General features: G+C 41.5%; 1 long non-coding RNA gene across 4 annotated transcripts in view; it reads right to left on the reverse strand.

The window, feature by feature from the left end:
* The window catches only part of LOC120231670, an 80,007-nt gene extending 67,845 nt beyond the window's left edge, over positions 1-12,162 (reverse strand). For 3 of the 4 annotated variants that reach the window (XR_005528378.1, XR_005528377.1, XR_005528379.1), the window contains exons 1-3: positions 12,102-12,162; positions 10,377-10,428; positions 9,250-9,342 (exon numbers count right to left, since the gene is read on the reverse strand). This is a non-coding gene — a long non-coding RNA (uncharacterized LOC120231670). Of the gene's footprint in view, positions 1-9,249; positions 9,343-10,376; positions 10,429-10,852; positions 10,956-12,101 lie in introns of all 4 variants that reach the window. The other variant, XR_005528380.1, reaches the window with a different exon arrangement.
* Positions 12,163-12,981: the final 819 nt, after the last annotated feature.

Genomic DNA, 12,981 nt, shown 5'->3' on the forward strand with positions numbered 1-12,981 from the left:
GGTCAGGAGGTTGCATGTCCAATGCACACTCACTCAATCCCATGTCCATTTCCACTGCCATCACCCAAGGCTGTTCCAATAGTCTCCTACTGGCATTTCTGCTTAACCACTCGGCTAGCTGTCCAACACCAGAGTAATCTTTTAAATAAACTTGATCACATCGTGACCTTCTTTGAGGTCTCCTCCTGCATTTGGAATCAAAGTCAAACTCCTTGTCATGTCTGCAAGCCACCTAAATTCATTTCCATTCTCTAAATTCATTTCCATTTGATGTCACTTCCCCCTTCACTTCCACCATAATGGCTTCCATTTAAGGGAAGGAAAACCTCACCACCGATCCCCGCGTGTCAGACTAACAGTAACAGCGCTGACCCAAGGGGAATGGGTGGGCCTGGACCCTGTTGGGAGACAACAGTGGGATCTCAGTGCAGATCCTTATGAAGGAGGGACAGAGGCAATGTCACAGATTCACCTCAACTGGGCACTTTGGACGTGGGACACTCTGAGAAACCCTGAGAGACCTGGAGAGGGCAGGGGACATCATAAGGTGGGTGGCCGGTCCTACCTGCTGCAATCTAGAGGATTAATAGAGAAAAGTGACCTTACCACTTTGTGATAAGCACCTAAGACATTCCGTTTTTGCACCAATGAATCAGATAAAGCTCTGCCCTGTAGAACTTTCCAGCCTAGTTGGGGAGACAGACGGATCAACAAACAATGGCAATACAGTGTGATAAGTGCTCTCACGGGAATAGCTAGTAAGAAGGATAGCACAAAGGCAGCGGTGGGTGAGACTTGCTCCAGGGGGGCACTAAGCAGACACGGCTATCAGAGGATTGTTCCACTGTGGCTGGAGTGATGGCGCCTGTGGGCTTTTCTAGAGAAAATTTCCAAATGATCACATTTTAGATTTCAATATTAAAAAACAAAACAAAAAGACTAGCGCTATGTTTAGAGAGACAAAGAAGACCATCTTTACTAGATGGTGCTCTTGCTTTAAAAGTGCCATGGAGGGGCACCTGGGTGACTCAGTTGGTTAAGCATCTGACTTCGGCTTAGTTCATGATCTCACAGTTCATGAGTTCAAGCCTCACATTGGGCTCTGTGCTGACAGCTCGGAGCCTGGAGCCTGCTTTGGATTCTGTGTCTCCCTCTCTCTCTGCCCTTCCCCTGCTCATGCTCTCTGTTTCTCTCTGTCTCTCTCTCTCTCAAAAATAAGTAAACGTTGAAAATTTAAAAAAGAAAATTTTTAAGTGCTATGGAAAATGTGAATTTGCAATTTTTACCAAAGGGGGGGGAGGGGAAGCCCACGTAAGTTGCATGCTAAGTTTTGTTTTTGTACATTTCCTAGTGCCGTGCTGATATTATTACCTCTTTAGGGATGTGTTTTTTTTATTATGGTCCCTGAAATTAGGAAGCCACCAAGGTGAGCAGTGCAGGTGCTTTAATTACTGCAGAACAATCACCATGATTTTAAGGGTAGCTGGAAGGTAGACAAGGGTCTGTTGTCAACTGTTTCAAAAGCCGAGAGAGGCCAGCAAAGGCAGCTTTTCTCCCTCCCCTCTGTGGTCCAAAGGACACATTTGACTCTCATGCCAGTTTTCCTCTGCTGGGAAAGTTAAAAGGAAAACTTCATCCTGAATATTCACAACTCTTCTCCTTTGGGGATCAGAGCTATTTTTCCTGACACCACTGTTGGGCAGTTTCTAAACTTGCTTCCATTCCAACACTGTCATAATGGAGTAGCCTTTCCAATAGACGGATGGGTCATTGTTTTCATACACCAACCATTTGCTAGTGATAAGGAGCACAATTAGATTCGTTTTCTTGAGGCAGGAATCAATATCCTGGTGCGTGTGGACCTGATTAGCCATTGCTAATTAGAGCTCTCAGACATTAATCAGTTACCATGTTTGGGGCCAACCAACCAATGTGGGAAGCAAAAAAAAAAAAAAAAAATCTATAGTCTCCCCTTGAATTCTCCAACCTGGTTCTCCTTGAAATTAGATCTGAAGACAGAAATCTTTGTGTTAGGTCTACATTAACTAAGCAGGGAGGCTGTGCTCTTTCATGGGTTCCTGAGCCTTTTGGGGTATAAGACCCGTGACATGATGTCATCAGGCTCCTTAAACAAATGAAGGCTCCATCCTGAAGCATGGACGCACTTCTCATGGACACTGTGGCTGCTATGGACATGTGCCAATTTAGGCTGGACCCGGGGAGTCAGACCAACCCTCCTGGGCCTACACAATAAATAAAAAGAAAGGCTCACTAATATATTATTCATGAAATAGCCCAACTGCCCATCATGGTACAGACTTGTACTCCTACAATTATTCCTGTGTATTTAAATAATGAAAGTTATGTTTGTGTTTACTAACAGAAATCGCTCATTAATCCGTATTCAAACCAAACAGGGCCTTATATGAACTATCTGAAAACTACGCGTGACCAGCTTGGTGACCTCAATCTGGGAACAGTCTCCATAATGCTAATTCTAAGACATGTGATAGAGCCATTGACTTTGGCAAAACCTATTGGATAAACCAGGCTTGAATAAAGATTCCGCTGATAATGATGGGCAAATCCAGATACAATTTAAGATTTGTGGAACCTATTACAAATATATCCAGCACCTCTGTTCTTAATTCCTGATTTTCCAATGCTTCTAAATGTTACCTTGCCAAAAGCTATCTATCTCCCCGCAAGTAATGTCGATGTCTTCATAATCTCTTTTGAAAAGATACTTTGCTAGAAAGCCACTGTATGTATGCATACTATCACTGTAATTTCTTCCTTCCGAAATAGAAAGTCAGATGTGAATGAACTCAAATCCCATAAGGCTCACGTGAGATATGAAATTCACAACCTACAAAGACCAATCAGTTTTTAGACTCAAGGAAAGCATGTTTTTCTAACCAATCTTAACGTTATCAGTTTTTAGACTTCAGCAGTGAGAAAGAAGTGGAATTTCTAGGACTTAGTTTCAGGGCAAACAGAACAGCACTGACAGAAGGAACGGTATCAAATAATAAAAATAAGCATGGAATCACATCTTGCTTGAATCATAGTGGGCAGCATATCACTTGTGTGGCCTGGGCACGTGGAGAATGTCTTCTGAATCTCTAAGATAAAGGCAGCTATGCCCGAGGTCACAGTGTGGTCCTCAAGGTGATGTGAAGTAATACCCATGAGTGTTTGCCACAAGATCTCCTCAGAGTTAGACATCACTAAGTGCAACTTCCCTTGCCCTCTTCCCTTAATTCTGGTTCTGTAGACCATAATATTTTGGAAAGCAAGAATCGTGTCTGTACATTAGGTGCCTGGCTCTGTGGCACATGTATTAGACTCAATAAATTGTTATTGGGCCAAAATGAACTACCAGAAAAGCCACCGAAAGGATATTTAGGGGACATGTGAATGTTTCTTTTCCCTCTTTCCCAAAAGTCAATATTGCACAGACTGTGTAAGGCAGTAATTTCCAGAAATCAGAAGAAATATTCCAGAAGAGCCAAAGTAAATCCCTCCTGTAATTTCAGGCGTTGAAAAGTGTGGTTATTGGAGGAGAAACATCTTCTCTTTCATTTCTCTGACCTCTTCCTCTCATAATTTTGGCGATATTCATGCATGAAAAATGTTGGGCAGAGCACAGAACACAAATATGATGGGTATCTAAATTATTTATTTTAGCTCTGTATAGACTTGTTGGTAAAAATGTAGAAGTATATAAGTAAGATGCGTAGATACTAGAAAAAGGCAAAACTTAAACGAGGGAGATCATTCATATCTGATGGGATCCTCAAGATAAATATATCCAAGGGACTCAAGAGGGAAGCCTCTTGAGTGTTGATCAAGGATACACCATGAACTTCCACTTAATTCAAGTACTGAGAGGAGAGATTAAAGTGGTGTATCTTTATAATGTGCCTTGGTCATCAAGGGAAAGGCAGTGTACCCAGAAAAACAGGGCAAGCAGTCACTTATGAGACATTTACTGAAGGGACTGGCTTTGAACAAGGTCATAGAATGTAACTACAGGCATGCTTTTTCTATTAGGCATTATATGTCCATTTCTTAAAGTAAACAAATTCAGTACAACGTAATTTTTAAGTTGAAATTTATATTGTCCATATGCCATGATGGTGACCAATCAAGAGTTGAAAACCTTAGAGTGCCTGGGTGGCTCAGTCGGTTAAGCGTCCGACTTCGGCTCAGATCAAGATCTCACAGTTCGTGGGTTCGAGCCCTGCATTGGGCTCTGTGCTGACAGCTAGCTCAGAGCCTGGAGCCTGCTTCAGATTCTGTATCTCCCCCTCTCTCGGACCCTCCCCTGCTCACGCTGTCTGTCTCTCTCTCTCAGAAATAAATAAAACATTAAAAAATTTTTTTTAAAGAGTTGAAAACCTTTACAGAAGTTAGAAATGTGTTCCCTTATCTATTATATGTTGATTATTTCACATATTATTTAACATCTTTCCTGTCCCACCAAATCCCACTGTGGCACTTTCTTGCGGACAAGTCAGGAAGGAAGATGGCCCACCCAAGAGATCTCTTCTGCCAAGTTCTACGTTACTGTTGGTCTCAGCTGAACATTCAGGGTTTTTTCCCCCCACAATACTCCTCAATTTAGTAAATCACAAGTCTTTATTTACAACCTAAGAAGAGCTCAACTGAATAGTCAGCACTGACTCTTTCTGTGTGCTTAGGAATTAAATCTCTGCCATTTGGAACCAAGTGTTCAGTTCAAAAAATATTGGGAGTCCCCGCATGAGCCCAGGGCTCTCCCAGGGACTCCAGAGAGCAGTAGAAATTCAACCGAGTCACATCAGAGAGCATCCGGCAGCTAAGCCTTCGCTATAGTGGTTGTTCAGTCTTTATTCAGATGGATATGGGCTTCACGAGCCACTTTGTGTTCTGGAAGGAAAACAACAGATGCTGACGCGCAAGAAGGAGAAAGGGCTGAATTTCTCCTTAAAAATCCAAGCCTCTGAATTTGTGCTTTCATCCCCAAGCTCCTTTTCCAGTCCTTCCCCTGACAGAGCCCTATTCATTAGACTCCATCATCCCAAGTCAGTTCAAAGAGTCCCAATCTCCTGTAATGAGGGGCTGTTGAGGCACAAACACTACACATCCATGTTAAGTCTTGAGTCTCAAGTTTATAGTGTTGGCATAACTTGAAATATTAAACAACCTTCCCAGCCTCTGATCATTGTCACTCACTGCAGTAGACACATGTCATATTATCTGGCCCGCATTGTTTCTCCTTTTCAGACACAAGCACCCCCTTTGCCTTTAGGTAATTATCTTTCATGCCAATTCATATAGTTCCGGGGTGTCTGGGGAGATAATGGCTGCCCAAGTAGAACCATCTGAGACCTCCCCCAGATTTTATATGTGGGCACTGAGAGAAGACATTCTTTTTCTTTGAGTGTCACTCTCTGTGGCTTTAGAAAGCCTAGAGCTCTCTCTGCAGACTTGCCACCCCACACCCAACCCCTGGCCATTTGGAGGCCAACCAAAAAGATGAAGCAGAGACCTGTTGACATCAGCTAAATCCTTGGGTTTGATCATTCTTGAGGCCATTCTCTGCACCTCCAACTTACCTGGGCCATTATAAAACTTTTTGTAACTTAGAGTCTTTTCTGTGACATGCACATTTTTATTCCACAGATCCCACTTTTAGACTCCTTAATTTATTACTCAACATATCTCCTACCCACAAGGCTGAGTTGAAAACTCTCTTCCCACACACCTAAATACAGAACATTGGTCTTTTCTTTTCTTGGGTACAGATCCAGCCAATTTTATTTCATGATAGAAGTGCTTGCCTTACCAATTTAGCTGCTATCCTTAGGGATCCATCCCCCTGGAAAGTTCTAGGGAAACTTTCTCCTCATTAAGGCACTGGGTTCTTGTGTTACTTCCCTGATATAACTGCCTCTAATTATACTGTCTAGATTTTCCCTTCTACTACTTTCTTGGCTGGTCTTATTTTCTTTCTTCCTTTGATATCTTTTCTTTTAATGCTTTCCTAGAGCAGGGTTTATTAACAGGGTCTATAGACTATCCATTAACGGGCTTCAGGGATTTCTCAAAGTCTCCTGAAACTGTGTGCAAGTTTTGCATGAATATATATATATATATATATATATATATATGTTATCATATATAATACATATCCTATATCTAGTATATCAATCCTATATATATATAGGATAATATATATACATATTAGTTATCAATCGCTGTGTAACAAAATACCCCATTAATTAACAACTTTAAACAATAAAAGTTACTATTTAGTTTCTGTGGATCAGAAATCCAGACACGGATTAAGTGGGTGCCTCTGCCTCTCAAAATGCAGTAATCAAGGTATTGGTCAGAGCTCTGTGTCGCACCCAAAGACTGCAGCAAAGGAAAAGACACTTCTAAGTGTAGCTCTACTCACAAGGTAGCTGAAAGGACTCAGTTTCTCCTGGGTTGTTGCCTGAAAACCTACCAGGTCCTTGCCACTTGACTCTTTCACAGGGCAGCTCATAACATGGCAGAACCAGCCAGGGACAGGGTGGGCAAGACAGATGTCACTGTCTCTTTGTAATCTGATCTCAGTAGTGACATCCCATCCCTTCTGCTGTATTCTGTTGGTTAGAGGCAAGTCACTGGGTTTGGCCCACAGCCGAGGGGAGGCAGTTCACGATGTGAACGTCAGGAAGTGGGGATCATTGGAGGATGGTCAGTCATCTTATGGGCTTCCTGCTACAACAAATGGTGAAGAGGAAAAAGATCCATATCTTTCATCATATCTTTTATTTCTGAATCAATGTTGGTATTTTCTCTTTGTTTCTGTCTCAAGCATTGGTTGTACCCAGAGTCTTCTGCATTTTCACAAGTTACCAGAAATCGTCTCTCTGCACCAGGCTGGCATTATTCCCCCTCATACAACAGTCTCTTGACAATAGTCTTTGTATCCCCTCTCCTTATCATTTTTTAAGTTTATTTATTTATTTTGAGAGAGAGAAAGAGACAGAGTACATGAGTGGGGGCGGGGGAGAGGGAGAGAGAACCCTAACTAGGCTTCATGCCGTCAGCACGGAGTTCAATGTGGGGGGTCAAAACCACAAAGCATGAGATCATGACCTGAACCAAAGTCAAGAGCCAGACACTTAACTGACTGAGCCACCCAGGCGCCCCTCCTTCCCTTAACATTATTGTGATGCAAGATCCTATGTTACCACTCATCCCTATCACTCACACACACACACACACCACACACACACACACACACACACACACACACACCTTAGGCCATTGTCAGTTGTGAGAAATGGAGTGTTTTGATTGGACAGGACTGGTTCTCACACTTTTTAGTCTCAGACCCCTTTACTCTCCTAAAAATTACTGAAGACACTAAAGAACTTTTGTTTATGTAAACTATATCCACTGATATATGCTGTGTGAGACATGAAAACTGAGACTTTTTAAATATTTATTCTTTGAAAAATAATAGACCTGCTATGTGCAAGCAAATATTGTTATGAAAAGTAAAAATATTTAGTTTTTTCTATAACAAAAAGTATTAAGAAACTGACAATGCTTTATGTTTTTAAACATTTTCTAATGTTTTATTTATTTTTGAGAGTGAGCATGCAAGTGGGGGAGGGACAGAGAGACAGGGGATAGAAGATCTAAAGCAGGCTCTGCTTTAGACACATCTGCAGATATGTCACTGCAAAAAAGAGAAATATTCTTAATAGTCTTTTAATGTGATTATAGATGTTCTTTTTTGATACCCCCAAATTTGATGATAGTGGTTTCTTTCTTTTTTTCTTTTATGGTTTATTGTTAAGTTTGTTTCCATATAACACCCAGTGCTCATCCCCACAAGTGCCGGTGGTAGTTTCTTAAATGCTGTGGAAGGTAATCTGAAAGCATAACAATGACTTCACATTCTGTTACATTAAAATCCACTGGTCTATCTCACTCACAAAATGAATCTTTTACCAATGCATGATTTGTAACCTCATGCATTAGCCATTTGAAAAAAATATAGATAGATAGATAGATAGATTCCCTAAGATACACAGATCTTCACATGTTGACAGATTTTGTTATGAAATATCAAAAAACCACATGCATAAATATCACAATCAATCTCTTCATGAGCCCGAAGGTACTAGAAAGCAGCCCAGTGGCTTCGTGATGCACGACATGAGGTTTCCAAGATTCTAATTTCCACTTGAAAGCGCCAATTTTGTCATTGCTTACAAACACTACTAGTTTTTTTCTTTGATGGAACAGGCCCACTTTATTTGTTTCTGAGAAAATATGTAGACTGCCACATACCCAGTCTAAATAACCTTTGTTTGTCTGTCAGTAGTGCTTACAAATAAAAATAGTATTCCATGGAAAAGGGAGGTAATTCAACCCAGAATGCGTGCTCTTCCTTGCGGCATCCAGCGAACTCGGGGAGACAGACTGTGTGATTTGTCCATCCCATTTCACCACATAGAACAGTAAAAAGATGCAAAGTGTTGGGATTTAATGAAATTAATCATGTTTATTGCTTTATCAAGGCCATTTTGAGTGACATTGGCTTTTCTTTTTTTTCTCTCAGAGTAGGAAGTACACAGTTACCACCAGAGCCATCTCAGGCCAACGCCTAGAACCATCTTCAGACGCCAGCACTCTACTCGCCATGTTGAAGCTTTTGCATCAACAGTGGAAAGGTCAACAATTGAAAAAAGTAAATAACACCTGAGGATTATTTTGAAAATAGTGTTGACCTCATGGACTCCTTCAACATGTCTTGGGGACCCCCAGGGGTCTATGATATACCTTGAAACCACTCTAGTAGATCGTCTTAATTCTAATACTTAGTATCACACTGAAGGAGCAGAATTTGAAATATTATGTGCTCACTTCTGCTTATCTAGATCTGATGGGAGAAGAGAGTCCTCTAATAAAATTAGTTTTGATTGATTGAGCATGAACCATCCAATATCTCCCAAGTGTCACTAATTCACAAGTTTTGCCAGAGAAATATAGTCATTTCTTATACTTAAATATTTTAAAAGACCGTTTATCAAGCTGAGAATGAGTACCACAAATGGAAGAAATATATTAACACCCTTAAAATAAATATATAACCACTCAAATTTTTAAAGAATTGTTCATCGAGGGTACTACCTCAGATCATTCCAGTAACCACCATGGACACTTTTGAAAAGCCCTGCACTAATCCCTCCTTACCTTTGAGCTCCCTTGCTTTGCCAGATTCCGTTGTATGCAAATTTATTTTCATATTTCTTTTAGCTTCTTTTGTCTACAGATTGCAAGTCACTCCTGTTGGGAATAATTAGAAAAGAGGAAACTGGGGCGTTGGGAAAGGCAAAAGGGAGGTAAAGCAGATGGCGGCAAAGAAATAGAAGTTTGGGCATGAAGGTCTGGGAGAGATAAAAGGAGAGGAGGAGAGGGAGACCAGAGGCCCTGCATTACCTTCCAGGGTCTGGGAGACGGCGAAATGAGATGAGTGTGAAAGGGACTAGTAGATGTTCTTGTGTGTAACAAGTGTGAGGCTCCGCACGGGAAACAAAAATACCTCCCCACTGTGTTAAGTAAGGTTCACCACAAAGTTTTTCCACTTGAACTATCCAAATACTTTTGTGTCTCTGAGATCAAGGCAAGATTCAGAACACAGGCATCCCCAAGTCTCAGTTATACAATCAGAAAAGCGCCGGGCACCCTGCTGGCTCTGTCCAAGGAGAATGAGACTCTTGACCTCAGGGTTGTGAGTTCGAGCTTCTCACTGGGTATAGAGATTAATTCAATAGATGGAACAGGAAAGAAAGGAAGGAAGGAAGGAAGGAAGGAAGGAAGGAAGGAAGGAAGGAAGGAAGGAAAAAAAAGAAAGAAAGAAAGGAAAGCATCGAGCATTTGGAGGAAAGGAGTGCACCTGTGTACGTGCACACACACACACACACACGTTGTATCTTAGTGTATGTATTTTCTACAATGGATCCAAATAAATTTGAAAGGATCTTGTAACTGTGGGGAGAATAAATCATGAAATGTCTTCCCTAAGCAAGAAAATGTAATGGAAATGAATAGTATAATGTCTATTACAACCCACTGAAGCTGTGAAAATGCCTTTCATATTCTTATTTCTCCTGTTATCATTATCACTTTGTGCTAGCAAATATTTTATATAAAGTATTTATGAAGGCTTTTACTGGCTCACTTGTTATCTTGGTTCTTAAAGCCTAACTTTGCCATAAGGCAGTATTTAAGTTTGAACGGAATACATTAGGGGTCAAGGGAAGGAAAGGATCTGAGTCCTTTATCCTTCCTTCTATGAGAACTTCTCTGCTTTGACTTACTTTGCATGTCAGTCTTCTCCCAAAGATTGTATCTGAAGATTGTGCTCTGGTGCTATAAAAGAAAATAAAATTTTAAGTAAGAAAGCCAAGTTCATAAAGTCTAAAATCCCTCAATAGGAAGTCTCCTTCCAACTTTCAGTAAAATGACTAAATGTTACAATGCCCAAATGGTATGCAAAATAACATACAAAGACCCGAACAAACACATCATAAAAGTGTACACATAGCCAACAGGCACATAAAAAGGTGTTTGACTCCTTTAGATGTCAGGAAGATGCAAGTCAAAACAGCGAAAGGTGATGTTGCGTACCCACCAGAATGGCTAAATTTACGAGATGATAATATGAGGGTGTTGGCCAAAAAGTGTTTTAAAAGTGGGAGGGGGGGACTGGAACTTTCACTGAAAGCCAGTTGGTGTGCAAATTGGTATAAGCGATCAGAAAAATTGGCAATATCTACTAAGGCTGAAAATGTACCTATTCTGCAATCGTGCAAACTCATAGGTATACACCCAATGCCCAGGCATCAAAGAAGACATTCAGGAATGTTCATAGCAGCACCATCGTTAATAGGCAAAAACTAGAGACAAAACAAATGCCATCAGCGTAAGGTAGAGCAGCGTATTTCTATAATGGAAAACTAGAGGCAAACAAAAGGAATGAACTACTGCTAAATGTAAGAGCGTGGTGAAAAGAAGTCAAGCTCAGAAGACAGTATACTGTATGATTTCATCTCTACAACACTCACAAATGGGCAAAACTAATCTACAGCAACAGGAGTCAAGACAAGAATTACCTTTGTAAGGGAAGTGAATGGAGAGGGTCTAAGAGGGGGCTTTTAGTATCTTGTCAGTGTTCTGTTTCATGATCTGAGGGCCATCACCCAAGTTCCCTTGGTGAAAATTAATCAAGTGGCATACATGTGATTTGTGCACATGGTTGTATTTCAATAGGAAACTTACTTGAGGAGAAGAATAATATATAATTTAATTTTTAATCACACAGGGTTTAATTTTTAATCATGTAGAATCCCGTAGTGTCTCGGTATTTCTATTAATCCCTTCCCCCTTTCTTTCAGTTTTATTTTCTAGAACCGATTAGACATTTGCTGGCTAGTTTTCAAAAATAATGGATCTTTTTTTTACTCTAAACACAGAAGGGCTTGCTCTCCTCATGCTTGTATTCCCACCCCCCCTCCGAAAAGATGAATTAATAAGCTAGTTCAACACATGTGTTCTGAGCACCTGCTTGGGCGCTGGAAATGGGCCGGTGAGAGGGGCAGACACAGTTCTGGCCAGGGGGAGTTCGCTGTCTAACAAGGGAAACTCACAGTGAAAGCTGTTGTCGGGGAGGGAGTTAAGTGCCATCAGGATGCTAAGGGATGACGCTGCAGGGTGGATGCCTCTTCCCGTGTCTTGGGAACCACTTTTTCCTATTTTGGAAGGTGGCTGGCACTTACAGTGAGTACCATGGAGCGTGACGATTCACAAATTTTCCTCTAATTGTTTCCTCTGGTTAACCTGTCACCCCAAGTTGAGCACGGGGAATTGTTCTGATTCTGTATCTCCTGTTGGACTTAATTCTGAGCCAGCACTAGACCCTCTAAAACACCTGAGGAGAGGAGGAAGGAGAGACTGGGGAGGAACATCTATAAAGAAAGAGAATTTTCATCAGGAAAGTCAGGGTGGGAGGGCATGGCTGAGACACAAGCAGAAGAGGGATGCACCTCTTGCTGAAGGAAGTCAAAGGGCAGCAGCCTGAGGATGGTGGCAGGCGGTGGTCTGGTGTCTAGAACACCTGGTGTCTAAGCACTCAGAATCTACAGAAGGAAGGTTCTAGAACTTGCCCACCTAGTTGAAAGCCAATAAGAAAAAAAAGACTCTGATTTAACTTTTCTACTGTGGAAACCAGGATATGTTTGAGGAGAGAAGAGGATCACTCCAAACATGTATCTACTGTGTTAGAAATGCCCTTGACCACTCATCTGTTATGTGGCTAACGCTTTGACGTCCTCCTACCACAGGGATTTGAGACGGTGGAGGGCTCACCTGATAAGATACATATAAGGATGTGTACACAGTGCACAGTGTCAGGATCCTCAGCAGCAGAACACTCACAGCTTAGGCTCCAGAGGAGAGAAAAATGGGGGTGGGGGAGGAAGGAGAGAGAAGGAGGGAGGGAGAGGTTGCTGGCCATAGACAGAAGGCATCAGGATGCTGAGAAACAAAGAGACGGGGGCAGTGGTCAGAGGCCAAAAGCGACGCTGCCTTCATCTCTCAAATTACCAGTGAATGAGCCCGATTACAACTCTCCACCTGGTAACCTCACTAGAACATTCTATACCCAGCAGGGCCCCCATCAAGCTGGGACTGGGGTGGCTGTTATTATTGTGTATGACGCTGTGACATTCTACATCTGCATTGGACAGCCAATCCCCTTAAATGCCACGTTCTAAATAAATGCTTCCCCAGAAGAGCGAGCCTTGTGTTCGTAGTTTATCAACTAATTATATAGTAGCCCAGGTCCACCTACCTCTTTACCATGATACTCAAAGCAATTAAGTAACAAGCAAAACTCGAGTCATCATTTTTTAATTCCTATATAAT

The sequence above is a fragment of the Hyaena hyaena genome, unplaced genomic scaffold (genome assembly GCF_003009895.1).
Source record: "Hyaena hyaena isolate Hyena2069 unplaced genomic scaffold, ASM300989v1 scaffold_60, whole genome shotgun sequence".
NCBI classification, from domain to species: domain Eukaryota; kingdom Metazoa; phylum Chordata; class Mammalia; order Carnivora; family Hyaenidae; genus Hyaena; species Hyaena hyaena.